Source organism: Salarias fasciatus, chromosome 22 (genome assembly GCF_902148845.1).
Source record: "Salarias fasciatus chromosome 22, fSalaFa1.1, whole genome shotgun sequence".
NCBI lineage: Eukaryota > Metazoa > Chordata > Actinopteri > Blenniiformes > Blenniidae > Salarias > Salarias fasciatus.
In genome coordinates, this window is record NC_043765.1 from 31,135,463 (window position 1) to 31,155,373 (window position 19,911).

The 19,911-nt window shown below is 49.9% G+C and overlaps 4 non-coding genes across 4 annotated transcripts; 1 reads left to right on the forward strand and 3 right to left on the reverse strand.

Moving 5' to 3' along the window:
* Positions 1-6,446: 6,446 nt before the first annotated feature.
* On the reverse strand, positions 6,447-6,520 carry trnai-aau (transfer RNA isoleucine (anticodon AAU)). The gene has a single exon. It is a non-coding gene; the product is annotated as a tRNA-Ile (tRNA).
* Positions 6,521-13,918: 7,398 nt separating this feature from the next.
* Positions 13,919-13,992, reverse strand: trnai-aau (transfer RNA isoleucine (anticodon AAU)). The gene has a single exon. It is a non-coding gene; the product is annotated as a tRNA-Ile (tRNA).
* Positions 13,993-16,023: 2,031 nt separating this feature from the next.
* trnai-aau (transfer RNA isoleucine (anticodon AAU)) lies at positions 16,024-16,097 on the forward strand. Its single transcript has one exon. It is a non-coding gene; the product is annotated as a tRNA-Ile (tRNA).
* A 3,034-nt stretch (positions 16,098-19,131) lies between these two features.
* trnai-aau (transfer RNA isoleucine (anticodon AAU)) lies at positions 19,132-19,205 on the reverse strand. The gene has a single exon. It is a non-coding gene; the product is annotated as a tRNA-Ile (tRNA).
* Between the last annotated feature and the right edge of the window lie 706 nt (positions 19,206-19,911).

Sequence of the window (19,911 nt, forward strand, 5' to 3'; positions counted from 1 at the left end):
AGAACCGGCTCGTGGCGGCCAAGCGTTCATAGTGACGGCGCTTCTTGATCCTTGGATGTCGGCTCTTCCTGTCATCTGTCATGTTCCTGTCATCCACGCCAAGCGTTGGATTGTTCTCCCCTAACAGGGAACGGGAGCTGGTTAGACCGTCATGAGACAGGTTGGTTTAAAGGGCAACTTCGGTTTTTTGACATCTGGACCTTATTTATAGGTGTGTCATGCTCATATACTCACTCAGACAAACATCGTGCAGCTCGGAGTCCTTCAGAAGTTATTTAGATCCAACCAATGTAGCCGCACTTAGCCAAGGCAATGGAACTTCAGCGCGGGACATAATCTCTGCAAAGTCGCTCATTTCGGCTGTATTTTTTCCTCCATCGGCGCTGGGTTGCCTTTCGGTCGGAAGGGGGGCCTCCGGCAGTGTCCCGCGGCCTGGCTTGGAGTGCGCATCCGCCGGGCGGCGGAGATCTGGATTCTCCCGCTGAGGACAGAGCTCGTCGCGCGTCCCGCGGCCGGACCGGAGCGCGCATCCGCCGGGGAGCGGAGATACGCTTCCTCCCGGCGAGGAGAGACATCCAACGGCCGCGCGCGAGCCGTGCGTCTTCGCCGGTGTCCGGAGCCTCCGTGGAGCAGCTGAGGGCCGTTTTCCAACTCGGCCCCTGGAAGTCAGACGCCGGGGCGCCGTGACAGCCGAGGCCGACTCAAAGTGCCTCTCTGCTGGGGAGAGGAGCGCCGCAACGTTCCCATCCGAGCTAATTGTGGCTAAGTTAGCGAAAACTGTCAGCTGACTCACCTGAAGATGGTAGACGTGCTGACTTTATGATAACACTGGCGATGGATGAAGAAATATAGCCGAAATGAGCAACTTTGCAGAGATTATGTCCCGCGCTGAAGCTCCCTTGCCGTGGCCCCCGCTAAGTGCGGCTACATCGGTTGGATCTAAATAACTTCTGAAGGACTCCGAGCTGCACCATGTTTGTCTGAGTGAGTATATGAGCATGACACACCTAGAAATAAGGTCCAGGTGTAAAAAAAACCGAAGTTGCCCTTTAACCTGCTGATGATCAGTAGTTTCCATAGTAACCCGGTCTAAACAGGGAGAAACTCCCAGAAATCTTCATGAAACTCATCCATCCAACCATACATCCATCCAACCACCACTACCACAGATGATGGATGGATGGATGGATGGATGGATGGATGGATGGATGGATGGATGGATGGATGGATGGATGGATGGATGGATGGATGATGGTTGGTTGGATGCTGGCTGGATGCTGGCTGGATGCTGGCTGGATGCTGGTTGGCTGGATGCTGGCTGGATGCTGGTTGGCTGGATGCTGGCTGGATGCTGGTTGGCTGGATGCTGGCTGGATGCTGGCTGGATGCTGGCTGGATGCTGTGCTCAGTGCCGGGCCTCCTGGTGACCAGCACAGCCTGGGAGCCGTGGTGTTTCCTGGTTGCTGTGTTTCCGTCTGGCTCCTCAGAGGTCAGGATGGGGATGAATGAAGGCTGCTCTCTCACCGCGCTGGAAGCTCTGCTGGATTTATTCCTGACATGAGCTCCACTCCTGATATGAATAAATAAGAAGCGATCCATTCTCCTCAGCCTTTGGGAGCGAGGCGCCGCCGTCTCAGACGCAGTAAATCAGCTGTGTTTAACGGCCGGCTCTCAGTATTGATGAATGGGTTTTCAGAAACTAAAAGGCACAGTGAAACCTGAGCGTCTGACAGAGCTTTACTGCTATCTGGCTCACAGCTTCACCTCTAGACTGTTTCCTGGGTCCAGTTTGGGCAGAAATGAGACTTTGTTTTCATCAGATCTGAAATGGAAGCTGATGGCGTCTTTAAACAAACACCTGATCGACACACAGGCTGTTTGCATCTTCATGGCTCCAGTGTTCTCATCTGAGTCATTTTCATACTCAGAGATCCTTTATAAAGGATGATGGACTGTTCAAACAGCCAACAAAATGCCAAACAGTCGCTTCTTGTCTTCTGAACAGGCCCCATAAATAAAACAAAGCCTTTATTTTTAGCCTGGGACCAAAACATCCTGTTGTCGTAGCGACGCCGACCTCTTTCAGACACGATCCTCAGTGTGTGAGTCGGTCTGGACGAGGTGAGCTGCAGCTGCTGGTTCAAGTCCTGACTCGCTCCCTGCCTCCTGTTCAGCCACGCCGCCTGGCTAACCCTCTTCTTTTCCCCTACGTCCCAAAGGAAAGTCCCGGAGCTGCCGCTCAGTTACTGCAGACTGCATATGCTCCTAGTGTGGCTTCATACAGATGAAACTGAGCGTGCATGACCTCTGACCTCTGAACTCCTGAGTATAACTGAATACCTCTGGATGGTGTCTGGAGGTTTCAGAATTAGCCTCACTCGTTTCTCTGCTGTCTGTATTTCTTCAGACGCTCCCATCTGAACTCACTGAAAGGTGAGCCTGAAGCGATCCACTGCAGCACAGCGGCGCTGGAAGCCATGTGGCTGGTCTGTGAGGCCCTGAAGGCCCAGTCCCAGAGGAGACCTTGACGGGATGAACCTGTCCTCGCTGGTTTTGGTGTGGGGACATCAGAGGACTCAGTCTGATGGATCAGCGTCCCGGTTTTGAAAAAGGAAGACTGTCCCCTGGCAGACGCCCTCGGGTGGAGTCACCTGTCCTCGCTGGGTCTCCTGGTCCCGGTACACCTGGTACTAATCAGTATCATCTGTCACTAGGACGCCTCAACTTTAACCCCCTGGGGGGGTCAAAGGGCCCCTCCAGTTCCAAGGAGGACCTGATTTCTTGGTGCCACAAGGGGGGAAGGGTCGGGGTTCGGGTTAGACTCCGCCGTAGCAGCGAGCTGAAACACAAACCTTTAGTTCATGGAGATCAAACCAACAACTTTCTCGCCCGTCCGGGGTCAGAGGCAGAGACGGTTCAGGGACCGGCGCCGCCGTGGAGCCACGTACCAACACTGAACTGCTGCTGTAATGAGCCAGAGGACTCTCCAGCCGACTGAATATGTGTGTGTGGAAATGGAATATTCAGCCTGTACACACACACACACACACACACACACACACACTCCTCCCCGCTGCAGGACACTGAGAGCTTGCTAATTACTGCAATTTGCATCTCCGCTCCCGTCAGCTCTGGTTATATAAGCTCCTCTCTCACAAAGTGCTGATCCCAGCATTCCCTGCACTGAATCCTTCAACCTCCTCAGCCTTACTGCTGGAATCTTCTTCCTGGTGGCTTTCAGACAGTTACAGGTGCTTCTCACCTGAGCCTGGGACCCTGCAGGACTCAGGCGGAGCCTGGTCCCTGTTTCAGCAGCACCCTGCCCCTGTTCCTCGCTGTTAACATGCAGCAGGTTCTGTGTTTCTGAAAACACAGAAACCCTGGAATCGGCAGGATGGCACACCGGTCCAGCTGGTTCCTGGTGCGTCCTTCATGATGGTAATATCAACGTGTTTCTCAGTCCTCGTTCGACTTGTTTCTTTGCAGAAAAGCATCTGATTTCCATCAAGCATGAGGGTCGCCTGCAGAAATACGCTGGTTCCACATGGAGAAGCTCTGACCACGTGGTGAACAGAAAGGATCAGGGAAGTGAGCGATATAAATGACAGGATATATATCAACCAAAATAAATAACTTCAAAGAGATTTTGGATACATTATAGCAGATATTGTAGCTTTCTTCTGCATGTATCCAGACATCCAGTTTAAAGTGATCTGACCCACACAGAAAGTCAGGAAGAAGCCCCAACATTTCTAGACCAGTCTACACATTAATTCAGTTCCTGGCACAGGTATGAAATCTTTTCACGTCCTGATCCGCAGCATGTCATCAGTAAAACAGCTTTCCTCTTTGATGTCCCTCTATGACTCACTTCAGTTTTATTTACAAAGCACCAAGAACATCACAGCAGCTCCAGGATCCACTTCAAGGAACTTTGAGACAGAAAAACTCTTCTGTGTGAGAAATTCTAAACTCTCCTGTGGGAGAGACCTGTCATGGTTGTCACGTGGCACACGGCTGTCCCTACACCATCAACAGGGGGTTCCTCTGCAGCCTTGTTTCCACAGGACCTCTTTTGGTGGGACTCCACAGCTCAACAAGTGTTTTCATTGTGACGGCTGCCAGGATGTGTGATTGGACAAAGTCCGTTCCGGGGTGGGTGTTACGAAAGGTCAACTGTCTCATTTCACTTGAACTTCCTGAAGAGATTTGCCACAGTATCAGAGAGACGTGCCGTGACCACCAGGGAATTCTCAAAATTAGTTTGACAGCTTTTTGTAGTTCTGACTGAGTGAGGTGAGATTTCATGACTAATTCAAAATAATCATCTGAGTATGAGACACAACACTCACCTGTAGCCTCCTGCAGTCACTCACAACTCCCTCCTGAGGCCAGTATGGGAGCTGAACCCATGACCTTGGCGTTATTAGCACCATGCTCAGTAATTCACAGAACCAGCTGTGTTTGATCTTTAAAGGAGCTATCTGTGATTCTGAGCCCTGACTTCAGTTTGAAATGTTGGCCCCGCCCCCGAGCTCTCTGACTGGTTCCTCATGTTGAGAAAACCCTCCCACTCCCCCTCCGCTCTGCTCCCACTCAGCGTGCACAACGCTTCATGCACATCCCATACGCGTGCACAATCCTCCGGAGGAAATACAGCAGAAGCCACTTCGACTCTTTTTTGTTCAAAATAAATGGCCGCTTCGTCTCAGGTAAACCAGATGTTACCTTGTCGCTACATGTTCAATACAGAAAGTAGCTTGTTGCTCCTTCGGCTTCCATGCTGGTCTGTTTACCGGTGTCGTGCACGCTGAAGACGGCCTGGCTCCGCCCCCCTGCTGCTGCGCTGTGACTGGAGCAGAGAGGTCGTCACGCTGAATCCTCAGGCAGCGCTTTGCGGGGCCAGATATCCAAAACACGCTGATCAATGTGAGATTTTTTTTTTTTTTCACAGAAATGTAGCAGGACTTGCTAGTACATGATGTCTAAAGCATTTTTCTCGCCCTGGTTAAATTAAAATCGCGGATAGCAACTTTAAGTTGAGGAAAGCAATCAATGCATGCTTCACATCAACCTAACAACTCACAAGCTGACAAATGTTAGACACGGTCCCTGGTGTTCTAGTGGTTGGGAGTGGGTGCGCTCACTGCCATGGCTGGGGTTTGATTCTGGCTCAGGGTGGAACCTCATACATCTTGTCCTCCAGCACTGTGGAGGGATCTCGGGGACAAGAACCAATGAGAGGACCCTGTACCGAGTTTGCACGAGGACCTGAACCACTGAGAGACTTAGTTTGGACACAACTCTCCTTTTGTTAAAGCCATGTGGCCTAATGGACAAGGTGTCTGACTTCAGATCAGAGGATTGAGGGTACAAGTCCCTTCATGGTTGCAACTAAATGAAGAACCGTAAGGATCCTGTGATTGCCTTGAACTTGACTAAGTGATGTTCTGTCCAAACGCTTTTCCTGTGGGAGGTGTGTCTTGGCATCATCCCATTCAGCCACCAAGGAGCAGGATGACACCCGGAGTGACTGCTGTCAGTTTGGATCTGAAACACATGTTGTTGGTTTAGATTAGTATTTCTCAGTTTAGGCCTTTCTGTCCAACATTGAGCTGTTTCCCTCTTCCAGCACATTCTTCAGAGCTTGATGACGAGCAGATCATTTGAATCAGGACTGCAACTGAGAGAAACTGCTTTAGATGAAGAACTCACAGAACTCTAAAGGGTGAAGCTGGAACGTTGTGACTTTGGTTCTCATGACGGATCTGAAGATGCAGTTGATGGTCTCAGGACAACTGGCAGCTGGAGATCTTCCTGTAGCTCCGTACACCTCGACCCTCCACCGTGTCTTCCCAGGGCTCCTGCCCCACAGGTGTTGGAAGAATGATACCGTGTCAACCATCGTCCCCGAGGTGGGTGGAGCTTCATGGAGGGAGCTGCAGCTGCAGTTTGAGGCCTTCCTGTCTCCAGCACAGATAGCAGACATAGCATGGCATTTGTGGATGATTTGGAACTTTCCACTGTGTTTGGGAGCCATCGATGGCTGACATGTCCAGATCAGAGCACCCGGCACAACTCGCCATCATTCTCCCAACACCTGTGGGGCAGGAGCCCTGGGAAGACACGGTGGAGGGTTGAGGCCTACGGAGCTACAGGAAGATCTCCAGCTGCCAGCTGGCCTGAGACCATCAACTGCATCTTCAGATCCGTCATGAGAACCAAAGTCACAACGTTCCAGCTCAGGCTCAGGTCCATTCAGGTCCAAACTAAGTCTCTCAGTGGTTCTGGTCCTGGTGCAAACTAAGTCCACGGTCCTATCACTGGTTCTTGTCCCCGTGTAAAGTAAACATGGACTCTCAAAAGACTCAATTTCCTGACAAAGATGTCCCTCAAAATGTGTGGGGAAAGTTAGGTTCCACACTTGGAGTAAGAATTCCAGCCAATGGCCAGTATGGGGGTTGAACTCATGACCTTGGCGTTATTAGCACCACGCTCTGACCAGCTGAGCTAACTGGCCTGCTGCAGTCAGTTCTGGAAGCTACGTTCTTCTAAAATGTGTGTTGAGTCTGACTGGAAAATGAGACTTGAAAAGTCATCTGTCAAACTCAGTGGAAACACCTCAGTGATTCCATCCAAATCATCTGCATGGTGGATTAACCCCCCCAAAAAACACCCTCTTTGACTTCAGCACAGAACTGTTCTGGATCCTGTTGTTCTCCACACAAGGCAAAGACGAAAAAGACCCTTCTCTGACCAGGAATCGAACCCGGGCCGTGGCAGTGAGAGCACCAAATCCTAACCACTAGACCACCAGGGACTTGTTGTGTCCATGTAGAGAATCATGGTTGTGAGATTGTGAGCTGGAGGTTTGACGTCAAGCCTCCATCCATCATTTTCCACAACATCAGAATCGTATCCAGGATTTTTCACGGAGCGGCCAAGATCTTTTTAATGAAGAGACCAAAAGCTACAAATGTGGCGTCAACAACAAAAGTCTCCTGACAAGGAGAAGAGTCCTCCAAGTGTCCGTCTGTCTACGACCCAACAGGGTTTGGAGCTCATCTCACTCTCTGTGGGAAACAGATTCTCCAGGAGAGATGCAGAAATACAGTAATCAGGGATGAAGACCTTCCCGAGCACATTCTGCCACGGTGGAACTGTCAAGTGTGTGTAGGTTTGTGCAGAATCCCCACGTGAAAGGATGTCCCCTGTTATGGCAATTTTATTTAATAAAGGGCATCAGCCGGTGAGTTCGTTTTGGTATCTTTTATTATGCTGTACAGCAGGAGAAGTCACGCAGTCAACAGAGTAACAGAGTGAGTTCTGCCCTCGCAGGGGCGTGCAAGCCTCTAATAACTATCTGCTACGTTCACTCCCAGGGGCCTTGACTGCACCCAGCCATAGACTGGACACAGGAAGACTCCCACGAGTGCCGCAGCTGCTACGCTAAGATTATCAGGAAAAGTAAATTCTAGACAAAGCATTCACGGTTCCCCACACATCTGAGTGTGTGAGCTACGGTTGTTTACAAAAATACCTCTGTGAGCACTACAAGTGAGAAAAAGCATGCATACATGAGAAATTTCCATTACATTCCCCCCTTTTGATTAAATCAACCACGGTTTAATCAACTTCAACACATGGGAGATGCCAGCAGACACCCCACATCAGTCAATCAACCCCAAATCATCAGCATCATCATCATCATCATCATCATCATCAGAATCATCAGAAAGGTGAGCGAACAAGGATGCAAACAGTTCAGTGGAATGAAGCAAAGTATAATGAGCCAAAGTAGCTGTGAACATGCGAGCAACCAGACAACGGACCAGGGGAATAATGCAGCAGGAGAAAACCCCCAGAATCGACAGGAAAATAGCAAGCATGCCAGCAACCTTAGTAAGCCAAGCTCGCCAGCTGCCCTCAGTCAGCCATCCCAGAAGTCCCATCCAGACAAGGGGACACCCGTTTCCTGAGAGCTCAATTCAGCAAGCAGAGAAGACAGCTGAGTGTCTACGTTTGTCATGTTCTCTGAGATGTCAGGAACCCAGGAGCAGTGCTGATCACCTATGAGAGGGCAAACCCCCCTTTCTTTTCAAGAAGGAGGTCCAGGGCCACTCTGTTCAGCAGGCCCAGGACACACATAGCCTTCTGCTCCTCCATGAGGAGGTCAAATCCATCAGTAACAAGACTAGTGAGGCTCTCATGCTGGTTATGAAAGGTGCCATGCCAAGGGAAGACACCTCCTCAGAATGCTGCTGAAAAGGAGAGGGAAAGTGTAAGGGTAAGGGAAAGACTAAGGCTAAGGGTTAGAGTGAGAAGCATTAGGATGTCGCAGCTCTGAGCCAGTGCTATTCCTGCCTGCATGCAGAAATGTGTAGAGAGAATCCTGGAGAGGAACAGGAACAAGGAACAAGGAATGGTAAAGTGTTAGCGGAGGCAGCATAAGGCTTAAAGCACAAACAGTACAGTTGGCATCATGTGACTCTGGAGCTACCGCAGGGGCAGCTCTCCACCACAGGCTGTCCTGGAGTCCTGTGAGGTCCACCATACGTCTGCAACGAAGCAGGGGGGCCACTGCGGTTTGGGCAGCAGCACCCTCAGGAGCAGGAACATCTTCACCGTTGCCTGGTGGAGGGTGGACTACCTCACACAGTAGCTGATCTCAGGGATTATTCTGCCCTGTGGCTGGGAGATCAGCTGCTGGAGTCAGGGTGGTGCTGGGAAAGGCTTACAGTGACTCGCCTGGCTCCAGGTAGCTCGCTTTGCTACCTTAAAGGCAGCATGAGTCCAGCAGGACCTGGACCTGGTCACTGCCTGGCCTTCCAGTGTTTCCTGCAGAAGTCCTTCACCTGGACCCAGTCACCTGGGTTCAGCCAGCGAAGAGTGGAGAGGCCCTTCAGGAGGGGAAGGGCCCCATGTGATGGTCTGTCTGATCTGAAACAGAGCAGCTCCACGAAGTCCACCATCAGGGGGTCACAGGCGGGTGAGCAGCATTCCCCACAGCGTTCTCCTCGCCTTGCCTTGTGAGCTGCACACACCAAACACTCTACAGTGCTGTTCTGCCACCACTGAGAACTTCCCAGAAAACCACAATGATGTAACCTGGTGGGAATGATAAGGCCTGATGTACCATTCCCCCCTCAGAACCACCATGTACACCAAGAATATATCACATCAGAATGGGTTAGTTTGTTAATCGAAGCTCCGAGCGAGAAAAAAAACTGTCCTCATTCCCCAGAAAGTTGGTGAGAGTGTAAAGGAGGGGCTGAGCAGTCTGAAGAGACAGCTCAATGAAAACAACCTCAAACACAAGCTGCATGTTATCAGCATGTCCTTCAACGCAGTCCATTCCTCCGGCGTGGATCCCAAACAACCTGAGCCTGGCGGTCAAAACAGCGCATCGTGAAGCAAGCTGCTAATAGAGAAGGAACATTATCATTTTACCAGAACTATCAGAACCATAACATCACAGTTTGTTCAATATCAGAAACAACGAAATGACAGGTCGAGACAGAAAAGTGAAGAAAGACTGCAGGGCCCGGGACGCTTCCAGTGCATCTGGAGTCCAGGAAACCTGCAAACATGCAGTCAGAGACCTAATGGGAGCAATAAAATCAAAATCATTTGGAATAAACTGTCGGCAGCAGGAATACATTCCCAGGAAAGAGACAACCTGCTTCCTGGTGAGCGGTTTTGGTGTGAAATCAGGTGTATCATATGGACCGTACGTCTCAACTAAAGACCTTCAGCAGTTATTCACGCCATAACATATCCAATACCTGTAACCACTGTCATCGTCCAGGACGTGTTAATGTGACACTTGGCCTCAGTGTTACTCAGCAAGGTTTAGCTGAGCTTATTAAGCTACATAATCTTTGTTCAGTCCAAAAATATTCCAGCTAAAACAGATGGAGGTGGAAGTTCCATCTGTGTCAGTGGATCTTGAAACTGACATTTGATTGAGGGTTCTTGTAGCCAATCATAAACAAACCTTCACTTAAAGGTCTAATACACGATTTTCTCGAAAAGACGAAGCCCCAAGTCTGTTACTCACTTTTTGAACAACGCCATGCTCCAGACCATCCGCCCGGCTCTCCTGCTTCTCCCAGGAAACGCGGAAGTGTACGAGCGCGATCTCCTCTTCTCCGGCGTGCACGGCTCTGTTTACAGTTTCTGCGATCCGCCTTGCTCATAAATAAAGCTTTTTTTTCCGAAACAGTTCCAGTTTCATTATGTCAGACTCGCCATCGGTAAGTACTAGCTCAGAAGCTCACCGGCTACATAAACACTCTGAATGCGCAAAAGGGAGAAGCTGATTGGGCGCAAGCACGTAGAACCGCCTTACGAAAGCAGCTCGTCAGAATGATTGACAAAAGGACCCACCAATTATTTAGGTGATCCACCCAGAAATCAAAATCGTGTATTATACCTTTAAATAAGTTCTCTTGTGTGTTTAGCATTGGTATATTTTCTCCATAATACGTACAGATAAACATAAAGTTCACAATATTAAAGCATGACATCTTAAATAATTTCACTAAGACGATGAGCCTCACAGCCTGTGGTCAGAGCCACAGCGCTGTGGGGGGAGAAGTGACCCATAAGGGAGGCAGCCTGCTGCCTCTTCTTTCTCCCTTTATCAGGATTGATCAGTTCTGTTGACCCACTAATATTTCTCCCTTGAGAGTGACCAGATACAATAAATGCATCACCATTTGAAAGTTGATAAAATAACTTTGGGAATTCCAATTACCTCTCCTTTTCTCTGTCTGTGTGGTTTTGTAAGTGTCCTTGTGTGTGTGTGTGTGTGTGTGTGTGTGTGTGTGTGTGTGTGTGTGTGTGTTCATGCTCTGACCTCGGCGATCAGCCAGCAGTCAACATGTCGTCATCACGTCGGAAGTTTCCACGTTCGTAGTCAAAACCCCACCGCCTCCACAACCTCCTCAACCTCCTCAACCGCCAGCCGCCCTGCCTCCAGCCTCTGGAGCAGCTCCCTCCATTATTGTGTCCACTGCTTCCACAGCCACAACAGTTCCTCCTTCTCTCCTGCATTAAAAAAGTCTCAGCAGAAAGAGAAGAACAGAATCACCGCACATGTCCTCACAGGCTCAGGAAAAAACCAATTTCTCCCTAAATCTGTGTCAATCTGAGTCCCTCTAGTTGTGTGTGTGTGTGTCTGTACTTCCCGCTGCCGTGAAGCTGCTCCCCTCAGGTCCTTGTGGTGCGGCTGGCAATGGAGGATCGGGATTGTGGATCGGAGCGATGGGGGTACCTGTAGGAATTTTCTAACAAAACAAACAAATGCTTCCCAGACAGAAGACCAGTGCATCTTCAACCCCACATCATCAGCTCACTAGGCTGTGTGTGTGATGCTGTTTCTCAGGCCTCTGCAGTTGTTTCTTGTTCAGCTGTCCTCAGCTCCTCAGCTGATAAAGATGCAGCTACTGAATGAACTGTTTGTTTTACAGTTCGCTTTGGAGGGTCTGAAATAAAAAGAAACCCTCTCAAGATTAAATTAATAAGGTTTTACATTCTGATCCTAACAAAGTGAACTTTTGTTCCGTTTGTTCTTGAAAACACAATTGCATACGTGGTTATTCGAGCATGCTCATTGGCATATCATGTCAATAGTACAAATTGCAGAACATGTACTTCAGCGGAGGTCTTACGATATGCTGAGAGAGATGGCGAATATTGGAGGGTTGGATCAGCAGTTGGCTGAAATCACGCGTTGTCGCACGAACCGTCCCAAATCATTCCATTGCCCATCGCGGGATTTGGCAAGGGAACTTTGGAAATATTTGTGAGAACCTGAAACATTAAACAAAGACATCTGGACAGTAGACAGACATACAGACGCTGCGCACTAAGTCCTGTCAAAAAAATGTTGATATAATCAAATCACTGTCAAAGTCCTGGAAAAAAACATTGTTCATAGTCAACATCACGTTCTGTATGCACAGTGCATATAATATGCACTGGGGTTTGTCTGCAGTTATAAATTTGCGGTTGATGTGAGCACCATCTCCAGTTTGATCATCGACTGTCAGTCAATCAGAGTCATCGGGCAAAGTTTAGACAATAAGAACATGTCGCATCTCAGTGGACATGGAAAGCTTTCTTCTATTACCAGGAGTCAACATCCAATTCACCGTCCCAGAATCAACCAAGTTTATAAAAATAAACTAAAATAAAAATCCCACAGGTTTCCGTGTTATCTTGAGCGTGATGTACATCAATAATTGTGCATGAAATACAATTAATCAGTGTGTTGTTTTGTCAACTGAAGCACGCAGGACTCCACTCGTTGCTTTTTTAGTTTCTTTTATTGCAGTTGCAGCGTTAGTTTTAACGGCAGGGTTAGGCGTTAGGCGTTTGGCGTTAGGGAGATCGCCTGCACGATCGCTTTGAGGTAAGTACAGAACTCTCCAGGCTATTTTGGCTCGCGCTGCTCGCGCTGTTGAGCCACCCGTGTTCCTTCCTCATCTGGGCTCACCGTGCTCTGTCTAATAAGGTCCAGGTGCGCGCTCAGGAGGCTCCGCCAGCTGACGTAGTGACTTCGGATAGGATGAGGGAAAGTGGGGTGAAAGGCAGCTCGACTCCAACCAAACAGGAACTCAGGGTGAAGAGATCTGCTCCACTGAGCAGCTTCATGCTCCAGGAAGCTGTTTCACACCAAACCTTGGGAAAGTCACATGATTTGAACTCCACAGTTTCAACAAAGGTCAAACAAAACAACTAACCTTGAAGAAAGAACAGAAGCAGAAACATGTGCCCTCAAACTGGCACAGGAAGACGCTTTCCCACAGGACATCCAGAGACTGGAAGCTCAGAAAGTGAAGACTCTGGAGGCTGAGACAATCCCAGATACTCCTAACCACGAAGGGACTCGAACCTTCAATCTTCTGATCCCAAGTCAGACGCCTCGTCCATTTGGCCACGTTGTCTTGTGTGAAGTGGTTGTGGTCAGTGGTTCTGGTCCAGGATTAAGATAACTCCAGGTTCCTCTAAGTGGTTCTGGTCCTGATCTACAGTAAATATCTATCAGGCTCGTTCCTTCTTCTCAAATAGTTTTGTGGTCATATTAGTCTGACAGCTTCTGGTAGTTCTGACTCAGTGAGAGGAGATTTCATGATTTGTGTGAAAATGTCGGAGCAGGTTCAACACTGTGACTGAGACATGAGACTCACCTGCATTCTCCTGCAGCCACACCAAGTTCCAGAAGCCAGCACTCAGTCCTCTTGGAGTTCAGTGGTGTTTTGAAGCTGATGAAGTCCAAGTCAGAGTAATGCTCCTGGAAGCTGTTTCACACCAAACCTTGGGAAAGTCACATGATTTGAACTCCACAGTTTCAACAACGGTCAAATAAAACAACTAACCTTGAAGAAAGAAGAGAAGCAGAAACGTGTGTCCTTAAACTGGCACAGGAAGACGCTTTCCCACAGGACGTCCAGAGACTGAAAGCTCAGAAAGTGAAGACTCTGGACAAGAACAAGAGGTTCCACCAGTTGAATGCCTTCCTGGACAGTTCTGTAAAGAAGACATTTAGCTGTGTCAAAGATGGAGAAGAGAGCAATGAACTCTGGCAGGATGGAAACGAGAACTCCTGAAAAACCTTCAGCAACATCTGAAATGGAAAAAAACAAGAAATTCACAAGTGAATGACACTGTGGTCCTACAAGATGACAGAGCACCAAGAGATGAGTGGAAGCTCAGCAGAGTTGTAGAAGTTGAAGCTTGTGCTGATGGATTGTTTAACTTCGGGACAGGAAGGAGAAAGCTCCAACAGTTATGAAGGTAGTTCATGTTGGTTTGAAAGCTTCTGCTGTTTTGACTCAGGGAGAAGAGATTGTCTGAGATTCAAGTCTCACCAGAGTCTCCTGCAGCCACAAGAACTTATCTTTCTACTCCGTGGCCAGTATGGGGGTTGAACCCATGACCTTGGCGTTATTAGCACCACGCTCTGACCAGCTGAGCTAACTGGCCTGCTGGAGTCAGTTCTGGAAGGTACGTTCTTCTAAAATGTGTGTTGATTCTGACTGGAAAATAAGACTTGAGCAATCATCTGTCAAACAAATTCGAAACACTTCATTTTTGCATCCCAATCATCTGCATGGTGGATTAACCAGGAACCCATCTGGAGCTGGAGGGTTCTGCAGGATCTTAGCTGTTCTAGCACTGTGCTCTTCTAGACAGAGATCTGACATGTTGTTCCTGGTCTTTCCTGGAGTCATGCCTCCAGCTTGGGGGTTCCTGCCCCTCCCCCCATCACTACTGGACCACTGCTGCCTTCACAGCCCACATCTTCTCTTTCAGTTCTTGGTGTTTCTCCACCCCAGCGGCGGGCCCGCCGGCGAGCGCAGAGTTTCTCACACCCTCCGGGACCGGACCCAGATCGCGGGGCCAGGGGCCGCCCCCCTACCCGAGCCGCCCCCCCACACACACACACACCCGCCGACCGCCAGGCGGCGCAAGCTCTGTCTGGCGCAACCGCTGTCCGTTGCGTTGCATCTTGGGCAATTTCAGTATGAGTAGTGAACACACGATGTCTACTCAACATTTCTGGCAAATGCAGTATGCATCCGGGAACTTCTCGCATACTCAAAATCGCATACTGCCAGTGTAAACACACTGCATACTCAATAAGTTAGTATGAGTAGTAGGTAAGTATGCGGTTTCGAACACAGCCAGTGTGTGTCATCCAACATGGCGATTGTTGTGGAAGGTCACGTGACCGTGACGTCTATTAGGAACACCCTATTCCGCCGTCATTCGTTTACACGGGAACCAGTTAATCCATAACACCGGACGGGCGATCGCTCGTATTCTGCTACGGAGCTCTTTGAACAACTCATTGTTGCACGATTTGCTTCCATCTCTCCTCTCCAGTGTTTGTTCTCTCAGGGTTTTTATTAAAAAAGTGGTTTTCTACCACCGTGGCGTTCTTCTGCTTGTTTTTGACTGTCCTGCTTCCCGTTCACTGCGCACGTCATTACGTACGACGGAACGCATGGCGGAACAAATAATCCCCCGTTTATTCCGCTCCGCTGTCAGGCGGCATTTATCTGAGACACGGAGCGGATTGTTTATCAGTGTACACCACCTCATACAATCGGCTCCGAAATACAGTCCACTCCGAGTGAAGCGGATCCACTTCACATGACGCATTTACAATCCGCTCTGCCATATAAGCCGATACTATGGGTGCATGTAAACGTGCCGACTGACACTCCCAGCAAGTCACTCAACAACCTGAAACACTGATGAACCATGGAAAGACCATCAAACATGTCTTCCCCTCAGTGAACCATTGTGTGAGAACTCATTCAGCCTCTAATAAGGTGACCACTGTGCCAGCAGGTCTTTCAAGGTGTGCTGCTTTACTGAGTCATTTTCTCAATCTCTCAACTGGGTTCCCCCAAGAATGGTAAGGGAGGGACTCTGGTCTTTGTCATGCCAGAGAGCTGGCAAAGGTCTTTGATCAACTCCGACTCAAAGTCAGTTTCCTCAATTCCCTGATGCTCAGCTGGTCAGAGCACGGTGCTCATAACGCCACATTTGCAGCTTTTGGTCTCTTCATTAAAAAGATCTTGGCCGCTCCGTTAAAAATCCTGGATATGATTCTGATGTTGTCGAAAATGATGGATGGAGGCTTGACGTCAAACCACCAGCTCACAATCTCACAACCATGATTCTCTAGATGGAAACAACAAGTCCCTGGTGGTCTAGAGTTTAGGATTTGGCGATCTCACTGCCACGGCCTGGGTTCGATTCCCGGTCAGGGAAGAGTCTTCTTCGTCTTTGCCTTGTGTGGAGAACAGCAGGATCCAGAACAGTTCTGTGCTGAAGTCAAAGAGGGTGGTTTTGGGGGGCGGGGTTAATCCACCATGCAGATGATTTGGATGGAATCACTGAGGTGTTTCCACTGAGTTTGGGAGATGACTTTTCAAGTCTCATTTTCCAGTCAGAATCAACACACATTTTAGAAGAACGTAGCTTCCAGCACTGACTGCAGCAGGCCAGTTAGCTCAGCTGGTCAGAGCGTGGTGCTAATAACGCCAAGGTCATGGGTTCAACCCCCATACTGGCCATTGGCTGGAATTCTTACTCCAAGGGTGGAACCCAACTTTCCCCACACATTTTGAGGGACATCTTTGTCAGGAAATTCAGTCTTTTGAGGGTCCACATTTACTTGACACGGGGACAAGAACCAGTGATAGGACCGTGGACTTAGTTTGCACCAGGACCAGAACCACTGAGAGACTGAGTTTGGACCTGAACGGACCGGAGCCTGAGCTGGAACGTTGTAACTTTGGTTCTCATGACGGATCTGAAGATGCAGTTGATGGTCTCAGGCCAGCTGGCAGCTGGAGATCTTCCTGTAGCTCCGTAGGCCTCGACCCTCCACCGTGTCTTCCCAGGGCTCCTGCCCCACAGGTGTTGGAAGAATGATGGCGAGTTGTGCCGGGTGCTCTGATCTGGACATGTCAGCCATCGATGGCTCCCAAACACAGTGGAAAGTTCCACATCATCCACAAATGCCATGCTATGTCTGCCATCTGCTCTGGAGACAGGAAGGCCTCAAACTGCAGCTGCAGCTCCCTCCATGAAGCTCCACCCACCTCGGGGACGATGGTTGACACGGTGCTATGACCCAACCTGCAGCCTGCAGCTGAGCTTTGTGAGACGATCCCGACGCTAAAAACCACAAAGTCACAGCGGGCCTCTCAGCTCCGCCCACCGGAGACCTGTGTGTTTTCTGGAGGTGGATATGAGGGGCAATGCGACGAACCAGTTCATTGAACCTGGGACCGTCACCTGATAGCTGCAGTGATGCTTCCCTTCATCGTTGCCTTTCATTTCTTGAACCCTGCTCCGTCATCTGACACTCGTCAGCTCCCCCTGGATCTGTCTGTGGTACGGCTCCACCTTGCAGCGAGTCAACGAGCTCTCCCGATTGATTGTATAATCGCACGATATAGATTGCTGCGCCGTGGTCCGGCATTCGGCAAAAATAGAAGCTCCGGCAGACGGAGCAGATCCACAGCCGTGCTGCAGCTGGTGGAAGCACTCGCATTGCTTATAATTGAAACGGATCGGCTCCACTGCTGCAGCGGAGACGTACCAGATACATATGCAGTGGAGTCTGGGCTTTAGTGAGCTTCTCTTCAGTCCTCGAGGAAATCGCTGCGTTCCTGTGGCGTCCTCCACTCCATCCTGATGGTCGGAGACACTGAAGAGTCCCAGTCAGACTCGGGGCTCACTTGAGATATGTTCATGGACATATGAATCAGCTCTTTCTGAATGTTCCTAGACTGGAGACGGACTCGGGACCGATGGATCAGGCCGGTGCTCCATAACACTAGTGGCTCTGTAAGCTGCATTGTAAGGAGCTTTCTTGTCTTGATCTCAGTAGCTTGCATTTCTTGCAGTGGCCAGGACAATATGCCAGCAGGGTATCTGATTGCTGGTAGGGCATAGGTGTTTTTGGCCTGGATCTTATTTTTACCATCCAGATGGCTGTTATGTTCCTTTCAGGTAATTCAACTCCTTCAATTGTGATCACCTTCCCTCTTCTCGAAACCATTCGTCCACACTTATCTAGTCCGAATGACATCCCAATGCTGTATGTCCTGGTGAGGTGAATCAGGGAGTCGATGCCATGCTCATTCTTGGCATTTTTGATGATGAGGAGGTGACTCACAGTTATTCCACTTACTGGTTAGTCACTGTGGGTGGGTTATTTTCAGCTGGGTGGGTCTGCTGTGGTCAAAGTCACGTAGATAAGAGTCTTATAATATAAAAACATGGTTGAAAAGCTGAAAGGTGAAGAAACTAAGCCGTGAATATCAAAGCATTGAGCTTGAGCAGCAGCTGTTTCCCAGAAAGTCTGGAGCAGGTTCCTTCTCTCATGAGGTGAGGGGGATTTGCTGTGGCTGCAGACATGCTGACGTCCTGAAGAGGCCTGCTGTCCTGCTCTGCTGGAGCTGGATCACAGCTGGTTCTGAGGCTGAAAGATGAAGCTCTGTGAGAGTGAGGCTCCTCAAGGCTTTCCTCTTTTCCTAACAAACATTTTCTCTCCCGTCGCTTTGGCTCTCTGGTTCTCCTGTTGATCAACGATCACGTTCCGCTGTGTTCTGATTGGTTGAGGAGCTGGAGCTGGTCTAGTCCACCGTCCTGGAAGTTCTGACGCTGTCAGAGAATCATTTGAGGCGGCGTCTGGAGCGTCGGACCATCCATCCGTGAAGCTGTCTCACCGGATCACAGCAGAGCGCAGGAAGACTCAGGGAGCGCCGCCGAGCTGCAGCTGCAGGAAGAGACCAGGCCGGGGGAATCAAACTACCAGAACCCAACCAGCAGCAAGGGCCCAGGACTGGAGGAGGACCAGCAGCAAGGGACCAGGACTGGAGGAGGACCAGCAGCAAGGGCCCAGGACTGGAGGAGGACCAGCAGCAAGGGACCAGGACTGGAGGAGGACCAGCAGCAAGGGACCAGGACTGGAGGAGGACCAGCAGCAAGGGACCAGGACTGGAGGAGGACCAGAAAGATTTATTCTGAAGTGGTGAGGAGGCGTCTCATAAAGAAGAATGAGAGGAATGATAACTGAAACTCCCCAGAACCTGAGAGGAGCTTTCCTGTTAGCACTGAGTCAGAAAACAGGCTGAGAGGAAGAAGACACACTTTCAGGGTGCTTTCACACCTTCTTCATTTGGTCTGCTTGAAGCGGACGAGAGTCCCCAACTCCTGCAGGTTTGGTTCGTATGCGCTGGTGTGAAAGCGGACCAGTTACTTTTGGTCCGGGACAAACAACCCGGCCTCGGTCCTGTCCGTTCTGTTGTGGAGAAGGCTTTTTGGTCGGCGGAGGCTTCCGTAGCAAGCCGCGCGGCGCATCACGTCACACATGCTGGCCAATCAGGGATCACTTCCGTCACCCAAAACACACAATTGTGTGAACAGCGCCACCAAGGGGCAGGAGGGTCATAGTGGAGAGTTCATCTGCAAAAACAAGTGGTGTGAATGCGAACTGAACTCGTTGACAGCTGTGACATTTATGAATAGCTTAAGTCCGAACCAAACCACTCTAGCAGATGTGAAAGCACCCTCAGAACTCACCATTCTGCTCTGTGGCCAGTATGGGGGTTGAACCCATGACCTTGGCGTTATTAGCACCACGCTCTGACCAGCTGAGCTAACCGGCCTGCTGCAGGCCAATTTGAACCGACATTCATCTGAAATGTGTGTTGATTATCATTGAAAAAAATTTAATGACACTTGCAAAGTCATCTGTCAAACACAGTAGAAACTCCTCAGTGATTCCATCCAAATCATCTGGACCCCAGCCTGGATCCAAACTTCTGGAGAACATTACAATAAAATTATAATGCAGGCGACTGGTTTGATCATGCAGCGTTGGCGGATCACATGCTGGTCACATGATCTGGTCACATGACCAGACAGCCGCTCGCGCTGTGCGCTCGTAGCTAAGCTACTCGGTTCAAACAGGACGTCAACCATGAAGCTCCAGGTCCATTCTCCACCTCTAACCTGTCAGTCACCATAACCACACAGTTTGTCCTCCAGTCCCCTGCCTGCTACGTGAGGAGAAGCGGCGCTGCCGGCACGAAAAAAACTGCAAATCGTCGCGGCGCAGCCGGCATCGCTGCACCACGATTCCCAGAATGCCTTGGGACCGGTCACATGACCAGACAGCCGCTAAGCGCTGCGCGCTTGTAGCTAAGCTACTCGGACGTCAAACATGAAGCTCCCAGGTACATTATCCACCATCGTGATTAAAAAAAAAAAAGAAAGACGCTTTTGGCCGAGTTGGTAAGCAGCTTACAGTCAAGTCCGCACCGACCAACTCGGCCACTCGAGAGCCCCCCCGCCCGCGAGGCCGACTTGGCG